Raw genomic sequence first — 20,286 nt, forward strand, 5'->3', positions numbered from 1 at the left:
AGTCGCCGGTTGGGCCGGCGCGTTGGAGGCCCAGTAGCAGCGCGCGCGCGGTCGGCGGGAATCGGAAAAAGAGGCCGGAGGCCCAGAGCAGCAGCAGGCCGGCGTCGTGAACAGAAAGGAAAAAGGAAGAGGGCCGTGGGCTGGTATTGGGCCGCAGAAAAAGAAAGAAAAAGGAAAAATCGGCCCGCGGAGCCCGTCGGGAGGAAAGGATAAGGCCGGCGGGTAGAGTGAATAGGGAAAGGTGGGGTCCGCGCCGTGGGGCCCAGTGTTCGTGAGAGAGGGTAGAGAAGGGTTGAGTAAGAAAAGTATTCCGGATGATTTTCGGGAAAAATTAGGTTTCCTTTAGTTATTTAATTCGTTTAAATTCGTTTTACACCATTTTAATCACAGAAATTTGTAGAAGTATCCAAAATTAGTGAAACCAATTTTGTTAGGCTTGTTTTATTTTCCTTTATTCATTAAAATTTTTACACCCTAGGAAAATAATAAAAATTTGGGTATTTATTTAATGCCTTCCTTTTAAGGTAATTAAATAAATACTTAATATTTATAAGATGTATAAAATATGAATAACACTTTATTAATCACAAATAATTCTTAACCCATAGGAGATTAGATTTTCAAGTTAGAAAATAATTACCACTTTTTCTAAAAATTAAAAGAAAAAGCTATAGGGAGGGTTAAATAAGAAAAATAAAAGTGTAAGTTAATCTTTTTAGGTTTTTGTGTGTGGCTTGCAACTTTATCATGATAAGTCGTATAGCCCTTGTTGGCTTGCAACTTTATCATGAAGGAAAGTTGTATAGTCTGTTATTCAAAAAGTTTGCATTCTAACCCCCTGCATGTATATGTGCCGTAGATCCAGAAGCACCGGAAGAAGATTACTGGGAATTTTCAGAAAGACCCTTGGAGTCCGACGAGGTGTTTGAGTTTGTTCCCTGTGAAGCAAATCCGTCAGCCTCTACTAATCTTTTTAACGAACAAGGCAAGCCCCGGTGCATTTATACCTATCTATTTTGGAGTCGTTATTTCATGTGACTAGTTATAGGTTATTTGCTTATTGTATGCATTAAGTCTAGGAGTTGATTGAAACCTATTCTTGTGTATGGTCATGCCTCGAATTAAGGACATCTTTGCCACTTGTTCAAATCTTAGAAACTACCCAAGTCTAGAATTGCTTACTCGCTTACATGCTTGGTTTACCAACCTTAAGGAAAACTCTTAAGTCATACATGTTGCTTATGAAGGATAGTCTGGAATATGAAAACGGACAGAAGCTAAAGATGTAATTCTGTCTGCTAGATTAATCTGGTTAAGGCCCGATTCGTGTCTTAACTTTTGATCAAGTGATAAGCATCTGATCACTTACTGGGTATGGGACTAGTAAAGCCCAGTAGATTAGTAAATTCTATGATCAGGAATGCTTCGTACCCGCGCTTGACGTGCTGGAGATTGGCAGGGGTGTAGCCTGAAACTCACATGGAGATCAGGCCAGACATGGGGTCCCATGTGGGGGTGCATCCCTGGGTCCGGGTAGTTGTATTCCTAATCATTGACTTTGCTAATCGAGAGGTTGTTAGTACGACCTGGACAGTCGTATAATGCTGGTGATCAGGGTACTCTCCTGCAGGATGTAATTAGATCCAGATCGCCGCAATTCTCGGTTATGAATGCACTTGATCACTGTTGAGCATCGTAGTGTTACTTCATGCAATATAAAATCTCCTGTTGTCAAGTAATGTATGACTTAACAGTTATGATTGCTTTTACTTCTGTTATCATCTAGAATGGTTAGGTAATGACTTAACTCAAATAAAAGATAAAACTAAGGCCTTACTCGTAGTAAGCTTTTTCGGCAAAATTTGTGTCAACCAAGCACACCCAAAGGCTGACATGCATTCCAAAGAAAAACTATTATATTGGTTAGTCGGGTAAGACTTGCTGAGTACCCCGTACTCAGGGTTTTTCCCCTTGTGGTTATCTTTCAGAAGCTCCACAGGAGACTACAGAGGAGGAGACCCTGAAGCCCTAGGGTATTGACTTGAGTCTTGCAATACCCTAGAGAAAAGTCATCTACGCATCTTCTCCTGAACTATTTATGTTTAATCTTAGGGCTTGTCTAACACTGCATCACTAAGTTTGCCTCAACTTATGTCTTGTAATAACTCGTACCTCTTAATTATGTATGTAAAAATGTAATGTTTGTTGATATTATCCCATCGCGGATATTATCCTGATGTATGGTGATGAGACACGTCGTGGATCCTTCGAGGAGTCCAAGGGACACTCGACGGACTACCGGACTTATGCTGTTTTAGGTGCGTTTCGGATAATTGCCGTTCCGACGGCGATTAGGCGCACTTAAACCAGCTTTAGTTGGGCGGTTCCGCCATAGCTGGTATCAGAGCCGTAGGTTGGGATAATCAACAAATATTACCTTTTAAACACTGAGACTCTATTTTAAAATAATAAAACAAGAAGTCATAGGTGGCAGTAGTATTAATTGGTTGATTGTTTTGCAGATGCTAACTGTTTGCTGCGTGTCGCTAGTACTCGGTAGTTTATTATTTAGGGAGAGATTACGATGCCACCAATTTTCCTACGAGTGTGTATATGAGTCTGAGAGCACAAAGGAATCGTTGCATCATATTGCATTGCATGTTTTAAAACTTTTGGGTTTGGTGAGTGCTGCTAGACCTGACCTCGTTTCTTTTATAGGATGTTTGAAGAAGGCTACACGGATAGACATGGGTGGACCCGCGGTCGTTACTTGGATAAACCGGGGTTTGTGCAGTTACTTTGGAAGACACTACAAGAGTTGGGTTTTCATAATCCCCCGGAGTATTATTGGAGAAAGGAAGATACCGGCCACAAGCAATATTGCACGGTGTATGTGCATATCCCGGATGATGACACCCGACCTAATTGGCGTTCGGAGGAAGTAATGGAATCAGGTTTTGAATTCAACGATACTATAAGAGGGCAGCCATGACAGCTCTTACTAAGCTGTGTGAGAACCACAAGGTGGAAGTAGGGTCGAGCTCCGCTCGATTCTATCCAATCAAGCATCAAGATGACGGGGTATGGAAACGGAGAATTAAAGCTTTGAAGAACACATCTCGTGTAGAGCACGATGTGTTGGTGGCTACTGCTTCGGATTATATGACCGCCATGTACAACTTGCACCAAGCTTGTATCCGGGAATATTATAATCAGAGGCAGAAGAACGAAGATACTAAAATGGAAGTGATGGGTGCCCGGTATGACAAGGAAATGTACAAGAAGGCGGCAATGGCAAGGGAGCATGAGATGGAAAAGGCAATGCGAGAGCAGTCCAGGAGGATTGAAGATTATGAAGAAAAACTTAGGGTGATGCAAGGGTTCATCGAAGCAAGTCGAAGCATGGCAAACAGAGCAAGAGAAGAAGCTGAATCCAATGTCCATAGGCTGGAGGCAGAAAGGTTCCAACAGCTAGACGAGATTCTATCACTTCGTCTAGCTCTGGAAGAAATGCAGGCTCAGGCACCTGCGCAAAATATTGTCAATGTTCCACCACCTCCCCCACCAGAAGAGCCTCAACCACCAAACCCGGAGGAAGCGGATCAGCTAGTACCTGTGATAGAAGTGGAAGAAAATCCGGTGCCACCGGCACATCCTGAGATAGATCTTTATGCTCACGAGAATTTGGAAGGATTTGATGTGGACATGGAGGATGACCAGGGCGAAGTCCCTGCGGGAAATCAACAGTTTGCTTGGGCCAATGCCAATGCCAATGCCGATGGACTAGATCCTCAGGGCTATGGTCCCATGCAGCCGTGGGGAGAAGAAGAACCGGAAGGCGAAGAAGAAGAAGAGGATCCGGAAGAAATAGAAGGAAACTCTGGAATTAGCACCTCTGATACTTCTCGCACTTGGAGTGACTACGGACTGGAGTCCGGGAGTGAAAATTCTGTCAATCAAGCTCCACCTGTTGCTCCCCCAGGGCAAACTTTGATGACCGTGGACCAAGACGTCCTGCAAGAAGCCATGGCCCGACTGGGATTAAATGCCGAAGAACTAGGCATTTTTCCTTATGACGGTTAAAGTGAACTTGGTTTGAAAATGCTGTAATATATTCTTGTAAAATATGTGTGTGGGACAAGTGGTACGAAGGGGTTTTGTAAAAATTAACTCCTGGGCATATAATATAAATAAGTATGTACATAAGTATGGTTTGTGTGTGAGCATGCTGTGATGTGTGACATGTTAGTATGCAGAGAGTTGTTGATAAAATGCACTGTAGATATTAATATCTTGTTACTCTTGGCAGCATGACGGATCCCAGAGAACCCCGAGCTTCAGGTTCCGGAGGACAGGAAGAGGATTTACCCAGAGCACCCACGCTGGCTGACGCTATAGCCAGTCTAATGAATTCCGGGGCAGAACAAGCCCGATTACTCCAGATGATAGTGCAAAACACTGGCAACGGTGGACGTAGGCGAGATCCGGAGCAGGGTGTGTCATACACCCAATTTCTAGAAACCTGTCCCCCAGTATTCTTGAAGGCCGAGCATCCATTGGAGGCTAACGAGTGGCTTCAGGCCATGGAACAAAAATTTCGAGTAATCCCCCAATGTACTACCGCTCAAAAGGCTGAATTTGCAGGGCTTCAGCTTCAGGGTCCCGCAGCAACTTGGTGGACCAGTCATCTGGCCAGGTAGCCAGTAGGGAGGGAAGTTACCTAGGAAGATTTTAAGGAAGCCTTTCGGACGCAGTTCATACCGGAAGGTGTCATGAGAATGAAACTGGAACAGTTCTTGGGACTGCAACAAGGAACTCGCAGTATTCTGGCATATACCAGTGAGTTCGATCATCTAGCCCAGTATGCACCAGAGCATGTCAACACTGAAACTAGAAAGAGGGATTGTTATCTCCGAGGACTTAATGCAAGGATGCAGGAGAAGCTATCCACCTGCACTTTCGCCGATTATAGCTCCGCAGTAAGTACAGCTATTACCGCAGAAGAAAAGATGAAAATGTTGGATGAAACTTTGAAGAAAGAAGAAGCATTAAAGAGGAAGGTTGTTCCTTCTGGAAATTTTGGGAATGCTCCTCAGAGGATGAGGATGGTATATAGAGGTCCTCCCCGACCCATGTATCGTCCTTCATTCCAGCAACGGCCTTTCCAGTCCTGGAATGCTAGAGCTCCCAGTGCTGCCCCTCGTCCTGGAACTGCACCATCTCTCGGGTTTCGTAACCCTACTTCTTCGGGAACCCCACAGGTTTGTTTCAACTGTGGGAAACCAGGACATTTCGCCCGAGACTGTCATTTTCCCAAAGTTGGGGGAAACGCAAATTTAAAGGCTCAGACCTCGGGCCAAGGCACTGGACAAAAGTTTGTCCGTCGCAAGTTTGTCAACACCAAGACGGGACAAGCTCACTACATGACTGTAGAAGAAATTCCAGAAGGAGAGCCAATCCTAGCAGGTATGTATCTTGTTAACAATTATCCTGCTATGGTTTTGTTTGATTCCGGCGCATCGCATACTTTTATAAGTAGAAAGTTTGTTACACAACATCAACTAGAAGTTCATACCTTAAGTGTTAAGTATGCTATTCAAGCTACTGGGGCCACACAGAATACAAATCAAGTAGCTCGCAATGTGATTTTAAACCTAGAAGGAAATAAGGTGGGAGCTTATCCTTTAATTCTGGAAGATCAAGGAATAGATCTTATTTTGGGAGTAAATTGGATGAAAGAACATGAAATTCAAATTAATATGGTTACTCGGGTCGTTAGCATGAAAGATGACCAAGGCCACCTTTTTGAGCTCCAATTACCTGTTCATCCTTGTTTGGACCAGATGGTCAAAAAGACTAGAGCAGTGACTCTAGAATCTATTCCTGTGGTTAATGAGTTTCTAGATGTATTTCCAGAAGATTTGCCTGGACTACCACCTGGTAGAGCGGTAGAATTCACTATTGAGTTAGAACCAGGCACCGCTCCTATCTCTAGAAGACCATATCGAATGCCACCTAAAGAGCTAGCAGAGTTAAAAATACAACTCCAAGAACTGTTGGATAAGGGTTTTGTCCGACCTAGCACTTCACCCTGGGGCTGCCCTGTCGGGATACGAGGTAGGCTACGCTAGCGCAAAACAAAATTTTCTACCGCGTATAACCAGGAAGAGCTGCCGTATAAGGATCACGGGATTACCACTCGACGCACTACTGGTGCGGAAGATGTAGATATGCGTCGGTGCAGTGAAGACGATCACGTAGTCGTACGTAGTCGATCAACGTAGTCGTACGTAGTCGATCACGTCCAGCAGCTCCTCAGCAGCTCGTCCACGTGCACAGTAAGATCGCCTCCGGTGCCGCGGCTCGTCGTCGGCTCGTCGTGGCTCGTCGGCGGCTCGTCGATGGCTCGTCCAAGTGCTGCAGGCGCAACACCTCCAAGGTATCCACACGTGCAGGGAGGAAGCGTCGCAAGCTGGACTGCTAGATCCGCGAGTTGCAACAGGCGAGGGCGTGGGAGGCGCGGCAAGTCTGTTCAGCCAAAAGGTGTCCAACCCTAGGGCGCCCCCACCCCTCTATTTATAGGGGTTCCTGATGGGCCTCTGGATCCGAGGCCCATTAGTACTCCTAAACCTAATCCAACTCGGATCAGATCCGAATTGGGCTTCCAGCCCCTTAAGTGTGTGACCCTATGGGTTCGGATACGTATAGACATGGCCCGAGTACTCCTACTCGGCCCAATAGTCGGTAGCGGCCTCTAGCAAGACGTGCCAACTCCTATACGCATACGAAGATCATATCAGACGAACCATCACAACATAATATACATGCTATTCCCTTTGCCTCACGATATTTGGTCTAGCTTCAAGCCGACCGCTCTTTCTCGATCCTGTGATTCGGAATCCCTTTGTAGGTTAACTCTTAACCGTACGTAGCATGGTCATGCATTTTCTGATCCGATCACTCGAGGGGCCCAGAGATATCACTCTCAATCAGAGAGGGGCAAATCCCATCTTGATTGACCATGTCTCATAGCATGCTTCTTGACAAACCCGAAAGCTACCTTTATAACTACCCTGTTACGGCGTAGCGTTTGATAGCCCCTAAGTAGGTCAATCCACATCTAGAATACATGCGACAATCTCAGGTCTAAGGACAAAGCGTATATGTTGTTTAAAGAGAGAACTACTTCTCGTCTTGGGTCAGTCCTAACACATGTCTCCACATGTGTCCACATTATTAGTTCAACATCTCCATGTCCATGACTTGTGAAACATAGTCATCAACTAATACATGTGCTAGTCTAATATTCATGTGTGTCCTCACATGAACTCCGACTAGGGACAACTTTAGAATAACCATACAAGTAAAGAGTTTGACATGCAATTCACATAATTGCAAATCAATTCAAGTAGCCTTTAATGGATATTCAATGAACACAATATACAAATCATGGATACAAATGGAATATCATCATCTCTATGATTGCCTCTAGGGCATACCTCCAACAGTCTCCCACTTGCACTAGAGTCAATCTAGAAGGTACCTAATACCCATAGCTCTTACATGCGCATCATGCTTAGCCTGCGGGAGTGGTTTTGTCAACGGATCAGAAATGTTCAGATCCGTGTGTATTTTGCATATCTTGATCTCACCCCGGTTAACGAAGTCTCGAATGAGATGAAATCGTCGCATTACGTGTTTGTTCTTCTGGTGGTTCCTTGGCTCCTTTGCTTGCGCAATTGCCCCATTGTTATCACAGTAGAGATTCAATGGGCTGGACGCATTCGGGAACACACCAAGCTCAATGAGGAAATTCCTTATCCAAACACCTTCCTTCGCGGCTTCCGAAGCCGCGATATACTCGGCTTCTGTCGTAGAATCGGCCACCGTCTCCTGCTTGGAACTCTTCCAACTAACAGCACCACCATTTAGCGTGAACACAAATCCTGATTGTGACTTTGAATCATCTCTGTCGGTTTGGAAACTAGCATCAGTGTTACCTGTTACAACGAGCTCCTCCTGACCTCCATAGATGAGGAACATATCTTTAGTCCTTCTCAAGTACTTAAGAATGTTTTTCACCGCTGTCCAGTGACTCTCACCTGGATCAGATTGGTGTCTGCTTGTCATACTTAGCGCATATGAAACATCTGGGCGAGTACTTATCATTGCATACATGATAGATCCAATAGCCGAGGCATATGGCACTCTACTCATGCGATCCCGCTCATCAGCAGTCGAAGGACACTGAGTCTTGCTGAGATGTATGCCATGTGACATAGGCAAGAACCCTTTCTTTGCCTCTTCCATGCTGAACCGCTTCAACACTTTGTCAATGTAAGTATCTTGGCTTAAACCTATAAGCCTTCTCGATCTATCTCTATAGATCTTAATACCCAGAATATATGCCGCTTCCCCTAAGTCCTTCATCGAAAAACTATTTTTCAGTGAAGTCTTTACGGACTCAAGCATAGGAATGTTATTTCCAATCAGTAATATGTCATCCACATATAAGATTAGAAATACTACAGAGCTCCCACTAACCTTCTTGTAAACACAAGACTCTTCTTCGTTCTTGGTGAAGTCAAACCCTTTGACCACTTCATCAAAACGAATGTTCCAACTCCTAGATGCTTGCTTCAATCCATAAATGGATCTCTGAAGCTTGCATACCTTTCCAGCATTTTTTGGATCGACAAAACCCTCGGGCTGTATCATATACACGTCCTCAGCTAGGTTTCCATTCAGGAAAGCTGTCTTGACATCCATCTGCCATATCTCATAATCGAAATATGCAGCTATAGCTAGAATAATCCGAATGGACTTAAGCATCACTACGGGCGAGAAGGTCTCGTCGTAGTCAACTCCTTGAACTTGTCGAAAACCTTTTGCGACAAGTCGTGCTTTGTAGATGTGAACATTTCCATCCATGTCCTTTTTCTTCTTATAGATCCACTTGCACTCTATGGCTTTAACACCATCAGGCGGGTCAACCAAGTTCCAAACTTGATTGTCTCCCATGGACTCTATTTCGGATTGCATGGCACTCTGCCATTTTTCGGAGTCTGGGTCCATCATTGCTTCTGCATATGTCGCAGGCTCATCATTGTCCAACAATAATATTTCCCGCATTTCGCGGAGCCTTGCCGACCTTCGTGGTTGTGGCGGTGCTTCTCTTGCCATGGGTATCTCAACTTGTTCTGCTACGTTAGCATCACTCATTGATTCTTGCCCGATTGGCTCATCTTGAACTTCTTCAAGATGCACTGTCTTTCCACTCTTTTCTCCTTTGAGAAACTCTTTCTCTAGGAAAATCCCGTTCCGAGCGACAAACACTTTACCTTCTGATCGGTTGTAGAAATAATATCCCAAAGTTTCCTTTGGATATCCCACGAAAATGCACTTATCCGACTTGGGTGTGATCTTGTCTGACTGAAGTCGCTTGACAAACACTTCACATCCCCAAATCTTTAGAAAAGACAAACTAGGAACCTTTCCAGTCCACATCTCATATGGTGTCTTAACTACGGATTTAGATGGTACCCTATTAAGTGTGAAAGCTGCTGTTTCTAGAGCGTATCCCCAAAATGACAACGGTAGGTCCGACTGGCTCATCATTGATCGAACCATGTCTAACAAAGTTCGATTACGTCGCTCGGACACACCATTTCTCTGAGGTGTTCCAGGCGGCGTAAGTTGTGGAACAATTCCGCAACTCTTTAGATGATTGCTAAACTCGTGGCTCAAATACTCGCCTCCACGATCAGATCGTAAGGCCTTAATTTTCTTGCCACGCTGATTTTCAACTTCATTCTGAAATTCCTTGAACTTTTCAAAGGTTTCAGACTTGTGCCTCATCAAGTAGACATAGCCGTATCTACTAAAATCATCAGTGAAAGTTATGAAGTATTGGAATCCTCCTCTAGCCGTCGTGCTCATTGGTCCGCATACATCACTATGTACGAGTTCCAACAAGTCTACTGCTCTCTCAGGAAATCCTGTGAAAGGCGTCTTGGTCATCTTGCCTAGCAAGCAAGCCTCGCATGTCTCGTATGATTCAAAATCAAACGAAGTTAGAAGTCCATCAGAATGGAGCTTCTTCATGCGCTTATCACTTATATGACCCAAATGACAATGCCACAAGTAGGTAGGACTCAAATCATTAGGCCGAGGCCTTTTAGCACTTACATTACAGACAGGTGAACCATCAAGATTTAAAACAAACAATCCATTCACAATGGGTGCAAAAGCCATAAACATATTATTCTTAGAGATCACACAACCATTGTTTTCACTCGCAAATGAATAACCATCCTTCATCAAACATGAAGGAGATAAAATGTTTCGACTTAAACTAGGAACAAAATAACAATTATTCAACTCCATAATAAATCCTGACGGGAGGTGGAGTTGCATCGTCCCGACGGTCAAAGCAGCAACTCTTGCATTATTGCCCACGCGGAAATCAACTTCTCCTCTTTCCACGCTTCTACTTCTTATCATTCCCTGCATCGAATTGCAAATATGAGCAACCGATCCGGTATCAAATACCCAAGAATTAATAACTGTATCAGCGAGAAATATGTTGTCTATAACATAAACAACAAGCGTACCTGAGGTAGAAGTACTCTTACTTCCGCCGTTCTTCAAGGAAGCTAGGTACTGCTTGCAGTTTCTCTTCCAGTGACCAAGTTCATGACAGTAAAAGCACTCTTTATCTGGAGCAGGTCCAGCTTTAGCCTTGGGCGGTGGGTTTGGCTTGGACGTTCTAGCCTTGCCCTTCTTCTTCCAAGAATTGCCCTTCTTCTTAAAGCTGGGCTTGTTCTGTATCGCCATCACATGGCTGGTACTAGCGCTTTTCTTGATGTCAGCCTCTGCTGTTTTAAGCATGCCACACAGCTCATTCAAACCCTTCTCCGTCCCATGCATATGGTAGTTCGAGATGAAGTTCCCATAGCTAGCCGGAAGAGATGAAAGAATGAAATCAGTGGCCAACTCTTGGCCCAGTGGGAAGCCTAGCTTCTCCAACCGTTGAGTGTAACCAACCATCTTGATTACGTGTGGTCCTACTGCTGCGCCTTCTGCTAGCTTGCTCTCAACAAAGGCCTTAGACACATTGAACCTTTCAGTCCTGGCCTGTGTTTGGAACATGTCTCTAAGCGCCACGATCATATCGTGCGCCTCATGGTTTGTTTCGAACTGCATCTGCAGCTCGGGTTCCATGCAAGCAAGCATAAGGCAGCTTACTTCGAGGTTAGCATCACATGCTTTCTTGTAAGCATTCTTAGCAGCAGCGGGTGCATCCTCAGCAGGTTCTTCTGGTAGTGGGTTGTCTAGAACATCTTCCTTTTTTTCAGCCCTGAGAACAATTCTCAGGTTGCGGATCCAATCCGAGTAGTTTGTTCCATTCAACTTGTCCTTCTCAAGGACCGAACGCAAAGCAAACGATGTGGTGGTGTTGCTAGGTGCCATTTAATCTACAACAAAAGTAATGCAAAATACACTAAGACAAACGTATCCATGATAGAGCAAATTACATTAAACTATTTTAACAGAATCTACTCCCACTAAAATCAATATCCCTCTATTGAAACTTAGTGATTCAGGATCCACAACTAACAAGTCTACTAGTGAGCTTTAGCATCACCGCTAGCAAACGAGGTAGATCGGTAAGCAACTTTTGCTAATCATATCACATATGACTCCTGTTGTTGGGTGACATCTCTATGTCTCGGCGCCCAACCTTTATGCCCCAAGGTCCTTAACCGTTAAGATAACCTTGTTAAGTAAACCAACCCTTATGCGTGTAAGTGTCCGACACAAACCCGTCTAGTCAAGGAAAACTAGTGGCACTCTAATTTCATAGACCCACCACTGATTGTACAAGACATGGGACGGTGCAAGTTTTAGTTGGGAGGGCATACTAACTTAAACTTTGTGAGGGATCGTTCTACTTCTAACATCACAGCATGCAGAAAGTAAAACATAAACAGAATAGCATTCACATAGTTGTGACACAGTATGGCCCGTTTTCATATGGTGATCTCCATCTCCATAGAACCTGTTCACCATGGTGATCTTCATCTCCATGTTCCATGTGCGCCATCCTCCTGGTGATGAGTCCTCCAAGAACTAGAGCATGCTATTACGCCTAATAGCTAGTAAAGAATCTAGTAATGAAGATTACATAGTTGCTTGGATCATCACAGATTGGTACGCAGACCATTAAATACAATAAAGTGACAACACATATGGCTCCTGCCGTGTTGCCGTACGCGCGACACGCAGGTCACGAATGAGTTACACACATGCATCACATACACAAGGGGCCATACTGATCACAAGATACATACATCCTGCAAAAGAGAGTTAGGCGTCCTAACGTTCCAAACTTCGGAGGCCCGAAACTCCATCTTCCAAGCCGAATTTGGGAAATCTAATTTCGCCGAAAACGGCAAAGCGGTTGAATTTCATGTGTAACTTTTTCTGTAGATCAATTTTCGTATAGAAATCGCCCCGATCCGAGATCGTACCGAAAAGTTACGGCTGATTTACCGAAGCATGCACATACGGCAAAATCCCGACCCCGGCAGTAGATCACATCTACTATTGCACATCTAATGCGCCTGGCGTATGACCCTGGATCTCGATTTGACCAATCATATTGATCTTCCCTCACTGCAACTGGATTTACGTGTATCACTTAACTCCGATGGCGGAAACCGACCGGTAGGAGTATGTCGTTACACTACCATTGCAGCAAGGGTACGAAATCAGGACATAGATCAAACAGAGAACTCGCATATCTCCATATGCACACATCCCGAATCCAAAACTAAGTAGCTACGGCTCTTGATACCACTGTCGGGATACGAGGTAGGCTACGCTAGCGCAAAACAAAATTTTCTACCGCGTATAACCAGGAAGAGCTGCCGTATAAGGATCACGGGATTACCACTCGACGCACTACTGGTGCGGAAGATGTAGATATGCGTCGGTGCAGTGAAGACGATCACGTAGTCGTACGTAGTCGATCAACGTAGTCGTACGTAGTCGATCACGTCCAGCAGCTCCTCAGCAGCTCGTCCACGTGCACAGCAAGATCGCCTCCGGTGCCGCGGCTCGTCGTCGGCTCGTCGTGGCTCGTCGGCGGCTCGTCGGCGGCTCGTCCAAGTGCTGCAGGCGCAACACCTCCAAGGTATCCACACGTGCAGGGAGGAAGCGTCGCAAGCCGGATTGCTAGATCCGCGAGTTGCAACAGGCGAGGGCGTGGGAGGCGCGGCAAGAGTGTTCAGCCAAGAGGTGTGAACCCTAGGGCGCCCCCACCCCTCTATTTATAGGGGTTCCTGATGGGCCTCTGGATCCGAGGCCCATTAGTACTCCTAAACCTAATCCAACTTGGATCAGATCTGAATTGGGCTTCCAGCCCCTTAAGTGTGTGACCCTATGGGTTCGGATACGTATAGACATGGCCCGAGTACTCCTACTCGGCCCAATAGTCGGTAGCGGCCTCTAGCAAGACGTGCCAACTCCTATACGCATACGAAGATCATATCAGACGAACCATCACAACATAATATACATGCTATTCCCTTTGCCTCACGATATTTGGTCTAGCTTCAAGCCGACCGCTCTTTCTCGATCCTGTGATTCGGAATCCCTTTGTAGGTTAACTCTTAACCGTACGTAGCATGGCCATGCATTTTCTGATCCGATCACTCGAGGGGCCCAGAGATATCACTCTCAATCAGAGAGGGGCAAATCCCATCTTGATTGACCATGTCTCATAGCATGCTTCTTAACAAACCCGAAAGCTACCTTTATAACTACCCTGTTACGGCGTAGCGTTTGATAGCCCCTAAGTAGGTCAATCCACATCTAGAATACATGCGACAATCTCAGGTCTAAGGACAAAGCGTATATGTTGTTTAAAGAGAGAACTACTTCTCGTGTTGGGTCAGTCCTAGCACATGTCTCCACATGTGTCCACATTATTAGTTTGACATCTCCATGTCCATGACTTGTGAAACATAGTCATCAACTAATACATGTGCTAGTCTAATATTCATGTGTGTCCTCACATGAACTCCGACTAGGGACAACTTTAGAATAACCATACAAGTAAAGAGTTTCACATGCAATTCACATAATTGCAAATCAATTCAAGTAGCCTTTAATGGATATTCAATGAACACAATATACAAATCATGGATACAAATGGAATATCATCATCTCTATGATTGCCTCTAGGGCATACCTCCAACATGGCCAGCTCTTTTTGTTAAAAAGAAAGATGGTACATTAAGGCTATGTGTGGAGTATCGCCCTTTGAATGCGGTAACCATCAAGAAGAAGTATCCGCTGCCACGGATTGACTTGTTGTTCGACCAGTTGTCCGGAGCTAAGGTCTTCTCAAAAATCGACCTTCGGTCAGGGTACCATCAGATTAAGATAAATTCGGAGGACATACCAAAAACAGCCTTTTCGACTCGATATGGACTATATGAGTATTTGGTTATGTCTTTCGGACTAACAAATGCCCCAGCACATTTTATGTACCTCATGAATTCAGTATTCATGCCGGAGCTGGATAAATTTGTAGTCGTCTTTATAGACGATATCCTTGTCTTTTCTAAAAATGAGGAGGAACATGCGCAACACTTGCGCATTGTTCTAAATAGACTTAGGGAACACCAGTTGTACGCCAAGTTCAGTAAGTGTGAATTTTGGCTAAAGAAAGTTCCATTCCTTGGGCACATACTGTCCGAAAAAGGAATTGAAGTGGATCCCGGAAAAGTTAAGGATATACTGGATTGGAAATCGCCAACTTCTGTTCATGAAGTAAGAAGTTTCTTGGGAATGGCTGGTTATTACCGTAGATTCATTCCCAATTTCTCAAAGGTTTCTAAACCAATCACAGAGTTATTAAAGAAGGACACGAAATTTGAATGGAAACCTGAGTGTGAAGAATCATTCCAAGTCTTGAAGAAATTATTGACTACAGCCCCAGTGCTAGCTCAACCTGACATAGAAAAACCCTTTGATGTATACTGCGATGCCTCAGGAACAGGCATCGGGTGTGTTCTAATGCAAGAAGGCAGGGTTATTGCCTATGCTTCTCGTCAGTTGAAGCGTCATGAAGAGCATTACCCCACTCATGATTTAGAACTTGCTGCCGTAGTGCATGCACTAAAGATATGGCGACACTATCTTTTAGGTAGTGAATGTCGTATCTTTACTGACCACAAAAGCTTGAAATACATCTTCACTCAGATGGACTTAAATATGAGGCAAAGACGGTGGCTAGAACTGATTAAAGACTATAAACTAGAAATTCACTACCATCCTGGTAAAGCTAATATGGTGGCCGACGCCTTGAGCAGAAAGGCCCAATGCCACTGCACTACCGTCCAGTCTGACCTGAAGACCCTGTGTGAAGAAATGGGAGAATTAAGTTTGGAAATAGTAAAACAAGGCACCCTCCAGAATATTATGGTTCAAGACACCCTAAAAGAAAGAATCATAACAGCCCAAAAAGAAGACCCCTGGATTAAGACACTTTATCAGCAAAAAGCCGAGGGAAAGATTCCCGAACTTAATCAAAAAGAAGACGGAGGACTATATTTCAAGAACAGGATAGTAGTTCCGGAAGATGAGAACCTGAGGATATTAATCCTAGAAGAAGCACATTCGTCCAAGTTCTCCATTCATCCTGGAACTAATAAAATGTACCAAGATTTAAAGCAAAGATTTTGGTGGGCCAAAATGAAACCTGAAATTGCAAGATATGTGTCAGAATGTGACACTTGCCAAAGAGTTAAACCCATACTACAGAAGTGGGCAGGTTTGTTACAACCTTCAGAAATTCCTGTCTGGAAATGGGAAGATATTTCTATGGATTTCATAGTAGGATTACCTACCACTTCAAAGGGGTATGATTCCATCTGGGCTATTGTCGACCGCCTTACTAAGACAGCTCACTTTATTCCAGTTAAAACGACTTACCCGGTGTCGACATATGCCAAGCTCTATATAGCCCGAATTGTATCCTTGCACGGAGTGCCAAAAACCATAATCTCCGATCGAGGTTCCCAGTTTGTTTCTAGATTCTGGGAACGACTGCAAAAGGACATGGGTACTACTCTTATTAGAAGTTCTGCTTATCATCCTCAAACTGGAGGACAGACAGAAAGGGTCAATCAAATTTTAGAAGACATGTTAAGAGCATGTGTCCTTACCTTCTCTAAGCTATGGGATGAATGTTTGCCCCTAGCCGAGTTCTCCTATAATAATAGCTATCAAGCTAGCATTAAGATGGCACCTTTCGAAGCCTTGTATGGTCGAAGATGCCGAACTCCTCTAAATTGGTCAGGAGTAGGAGAAAGGACACATCTGGGATCAGACTTGGTTATGGAAACCGAGGAGAAGGTCCAGAAAATTCGCAAGCATTTGGAAGTAGCCCAGTCCCGGCAAAAGAGTTATTCAGACAAAAGAAGACGATCCTTGGAATTTTATGCCGGAGATTTTGTATACTTAAAGGTATCCCCAATGAAAGGTGTACAACGCTTTGGAATAAAGGGTAAGTTAGCCCCGAGGTATATTGGTCCCTATGAAATTCTAGAACGCAAAGGTCCCGTGGCATATAAGCTGTCATTGCCAGACCAACTTGCTTCTATACATGACGTATTTCATGTATCCCAAATTAAGAAGTGCCTAAGAGTTCCAGAAGAAATTTTAGAAGATCCAGAAATTGAACTCGAGCCGGATCTAACATATGAAGAAAGACCCATTAAAGTTCTGGATCAAAAGACACGTGATACCCGAACTCGGAGTATCACGTTTTATAAAGTGCAATGGAAAAACCATACTCCGGATGAAGCTACTTGGGAAAAAGCTGAAGACCTAGAGTCTAAGTATCCGGAATTATTTGAAACCGTCAGGGACAGCTGAACAAAAACCACCACCCCACTATCCTTGTACAGAAAAAGAGAGAATAATTGACCTGACGCAGTTTCCTTTCCATTCCAAAAAAAAACCGAGGATTTAACCCCGGGAATCTCGGGACGAGATTCTGTTAAGGGGGAGAGGCTGTAATAGCTGCCATTGGAGGCATTACAATAACTTGAGAAAATCAGAAGCAATTCCAAAAGAAAAAGAAAAGAACTTTGGCAAAAATTTCAAATTCGGCCAAATTTGACCGAAATTTGAATTTCAAATTTGAAATTCAGAAAAATTTGTCAAACATGTGGAATACAAGTGTAGGAATGTTTAGGACTGAAGGATCAAAAATTGGGAACTAAGTTAGTGCTAAATCTTTCAGAAGAATCAAAGAAAGAAAAAGAAGAACTGAAGTGTACTGTTCATCGTCCGAAAATAGGATTCAGAGAAAACAGCTTCAGAGTTCATTTTGGAAATGGATTTCTGGAGAATTTTCCAAATAAGTGCATTAGAACATCTACACTATATTGAAGTATGAACTTTGGACTACAACATTCATGTGTTGTTGGCCAGGAACTGTGAAGGAAAGGAAGTCAAACTCGAGCTCAAAGTCAGCACATTGTCACAGTTGACTGAAACTCTGAAAATGCCTAAGTCTGAACAGCAGCAAGGCATCAACTTGGAACTCGAATTCAGAGCAAAGTGGATCAAGAAAGGTACTTGTTCATGAGCAAAATGGAACATTGGGACATAGTAGGACATGTATAGGAAGAAGTTGGATTGGAAAAACAAGGTTTAGGCCACTGAATTGGGTTAACAAGTGAGATTGACACCACTGTCGATAACTGACGAACTGAATGTCAGTTTCTTCAGTGAACTCCAAAAGAAACCGTGAAACAAATCAAAATTGAATCGAATTCGATGTTTATCTCGAGCCGAAGCCAAAATAAAAGATGACGGGCTTGAGATTATCTCCAAGTTTGGTTCAGGTGCTAAAGGCCGTCGGATTGAAGATCGACCACCAGTCGGCTCTGAAGGTCACGGGCGTCAGAGGAGCGGTGACTGAGCATCAGGACGTGTCGCCGCCGCCGTCGTCGGTCGACCGCCAGAGCGACTAGCTAGGCCACCTCCTCACCACGCAAGCCTACGGGTAGGCCACGGTGTCGTCCATGCGACGGGTGAATCGCTTGAATAGTTACTGCTCCCGCGCCGCCGTTTCACCATCTCCCCTTTTTACCGCCGCCCGCTCTCCTCTGTCAAGCATCACCGCCGAGCAAAAATTCCGCCGCCACATCTCGTCTCCCGTCGATTCCTCTCGCCCACTCCTCCACAGACACCCTAGCTACACCCCGAGCCAGTCGTTGTCCCACATCCATGCCGGAGTAGCCGTGCTCGCCGCCGCTTCTGTCCGCCGCCGTCACGCCGCCCGCTCACGGTGAGAACTACCTTGCGCTATCTCTCTTTCTTCCTGAGTAGTTGTAATCGAGTTCTTAGGGTCCTAGGATGGTGTAGAGGTAGTTGTTCGAGTCGGTTGAGCTGTTGTTGCAAGAAGCCACGGCCGGCCGAGGGAGTCGCCGCCCGTCGCCGTGGAGGGGATGGCTCCGGCCATCTCCCAGGGAGCTGTTGCTGCGCACGAGGTCGTGTAGTTCTAGGTTTGGTGTCGCGACCTAGTCCCGCTGCCGGGAGGGCGCCGGCCGGCGAGCCGCACCGCCCCCTGTCACGGATGTGTTTTGGCGGGAGGTAGGAGAAGGCACTGGGCGCTCGGGCCCGCACGTCAGAGGAGAAAGAGGAGGGAGGAGGCAGGCCGGGGCGACGCGAGCAGTTGCTGGGCCGCGGCGCGTCGTAGTGGCCCAGTAGTGCGCGGGTCAGCTGAGCGGAAGGAGGCCGGAACGGCGCAGTCGCCGGTTGGGCCGGCGCGTTGGAGGCCCAGTAGCAGCGCGCGCGCGGTCGGCGGGAATCGGAAAAAGAGGCCGGAGGCCCAGAGCAGCAGCAGGCCGGCGTCGTGAACAGAAAGGAAAAAGGAAGAGGGCCGTGGGCCGGTATTGGGCCGCAGAAAAAGAAAGAAAAAGGAAAAATCGGCCCGCGGAGCCCGTCGGGAGGAAAGGATAAGGCCGGCGGGTAGAGTGAATAGGGAAAGGTGGGGTCCGCGCCGTGGGGCCCAGTGTTCGTGAGAGAGGGTAGAGAAGGGTTGAGTAAGAAAAGTATTCCGGATGATTTTCGGGAAAAATTAGGTTTCCTTTAGTTATTTAATTCGTTTAAATTCGTTTTACACCATTTTAATCACAGAAATTTGTAGAAGTATCCAAAATTAGTGAAACCAATTTTGTTAGGCTTGTTTTATTTTCCTTTATTCATTAAAATTTTTACACCCTAGGAAAATAATAAAAATTTGGGTATTTATTTAATGCCTTCCTTTTAAGGTAATTAAATAAATACTTAATATTTATAAGATGTATAAAATATGAATAACACTTTATTAATCACAAATAATTCTTAACCCATAGGAGATTAGATTTTCAAGTTAGAAAATAATTACCACTTTTTCTAAAAATTAAAAGAAAAAGCTATAGGGAGGGTTAAATAAGAAAAATAAAAGTGTAAGTTAATCTTTTTAGGTTTTTGTGTGTGGCTTGCAACTTTATCATGATAAGTCGTATAGCCCTTGTTGGCTTGCAACTTTATCATGAAGGAAAGTTGTATAGTCTGTTATTCAAAAAGTTTGCATTCTAACCCCCTGCATGTATATGTGCCGTAGATCCAGAAGCACCGGAAGAAGATTACTGGGAATTTTCAGAAAGACCCTTGGAGTCCGACGAGGTGTTTGAGTTTGTTCCCTGTGAAGCAAATCCGTCAGCCTCTACTAATCTTTTTAACGAACAAGGCAAGCCCCGGTGCATTTATACCTATCTATTTTGGAGTCGTTATTTCATGTGACTAGTTATAGGTTATTTGCTTATTGTATGCATTAAGTCTAGGAGTTGATTGAAACCTATTCTTGTGTATGGTCATGCCTCGAATTAAGGACATCTTTGCCACTTGTTCAAATCTTAGAAACTACCCAAGTCTAGAATTGCTTACTCGCTTACATGCTTGGTTTACCAACCTTAAGGAAAACTCTTAAGTCATACATGTTGCTTATGAAGGATAGTCTGGAATATGAAAACGGACAGAAGCTAAAGATGTAATTCTGTCTGCTAGATTAATCTGGTTAAGGCCCGATTCGTGTCTTAACTTTTGATCAAGTGATAAGCATCTGATCACTTACTGGGTATGGGACTAGTAAAGCCCAGTAGATTAGTAAATTCTATGATCAGGAATGCTTCGTACCCGCGCTTGACGTGCTGGAGA

Source organism: Setaria italica, chromosome II, assembly GCF_000263155.2.
Source record: "Setaria italica strain Yugu1 chromosome II, Setaria_italica_v2.0, whole genome shotgun sequence".
Taxonomy (NCBI): domain Eukaryota; kingdom Viridiplantae; phylum Streptophyta; class Magnoliopsida; order Poales; family Poaceae; genus Setaria; species Setaria italica.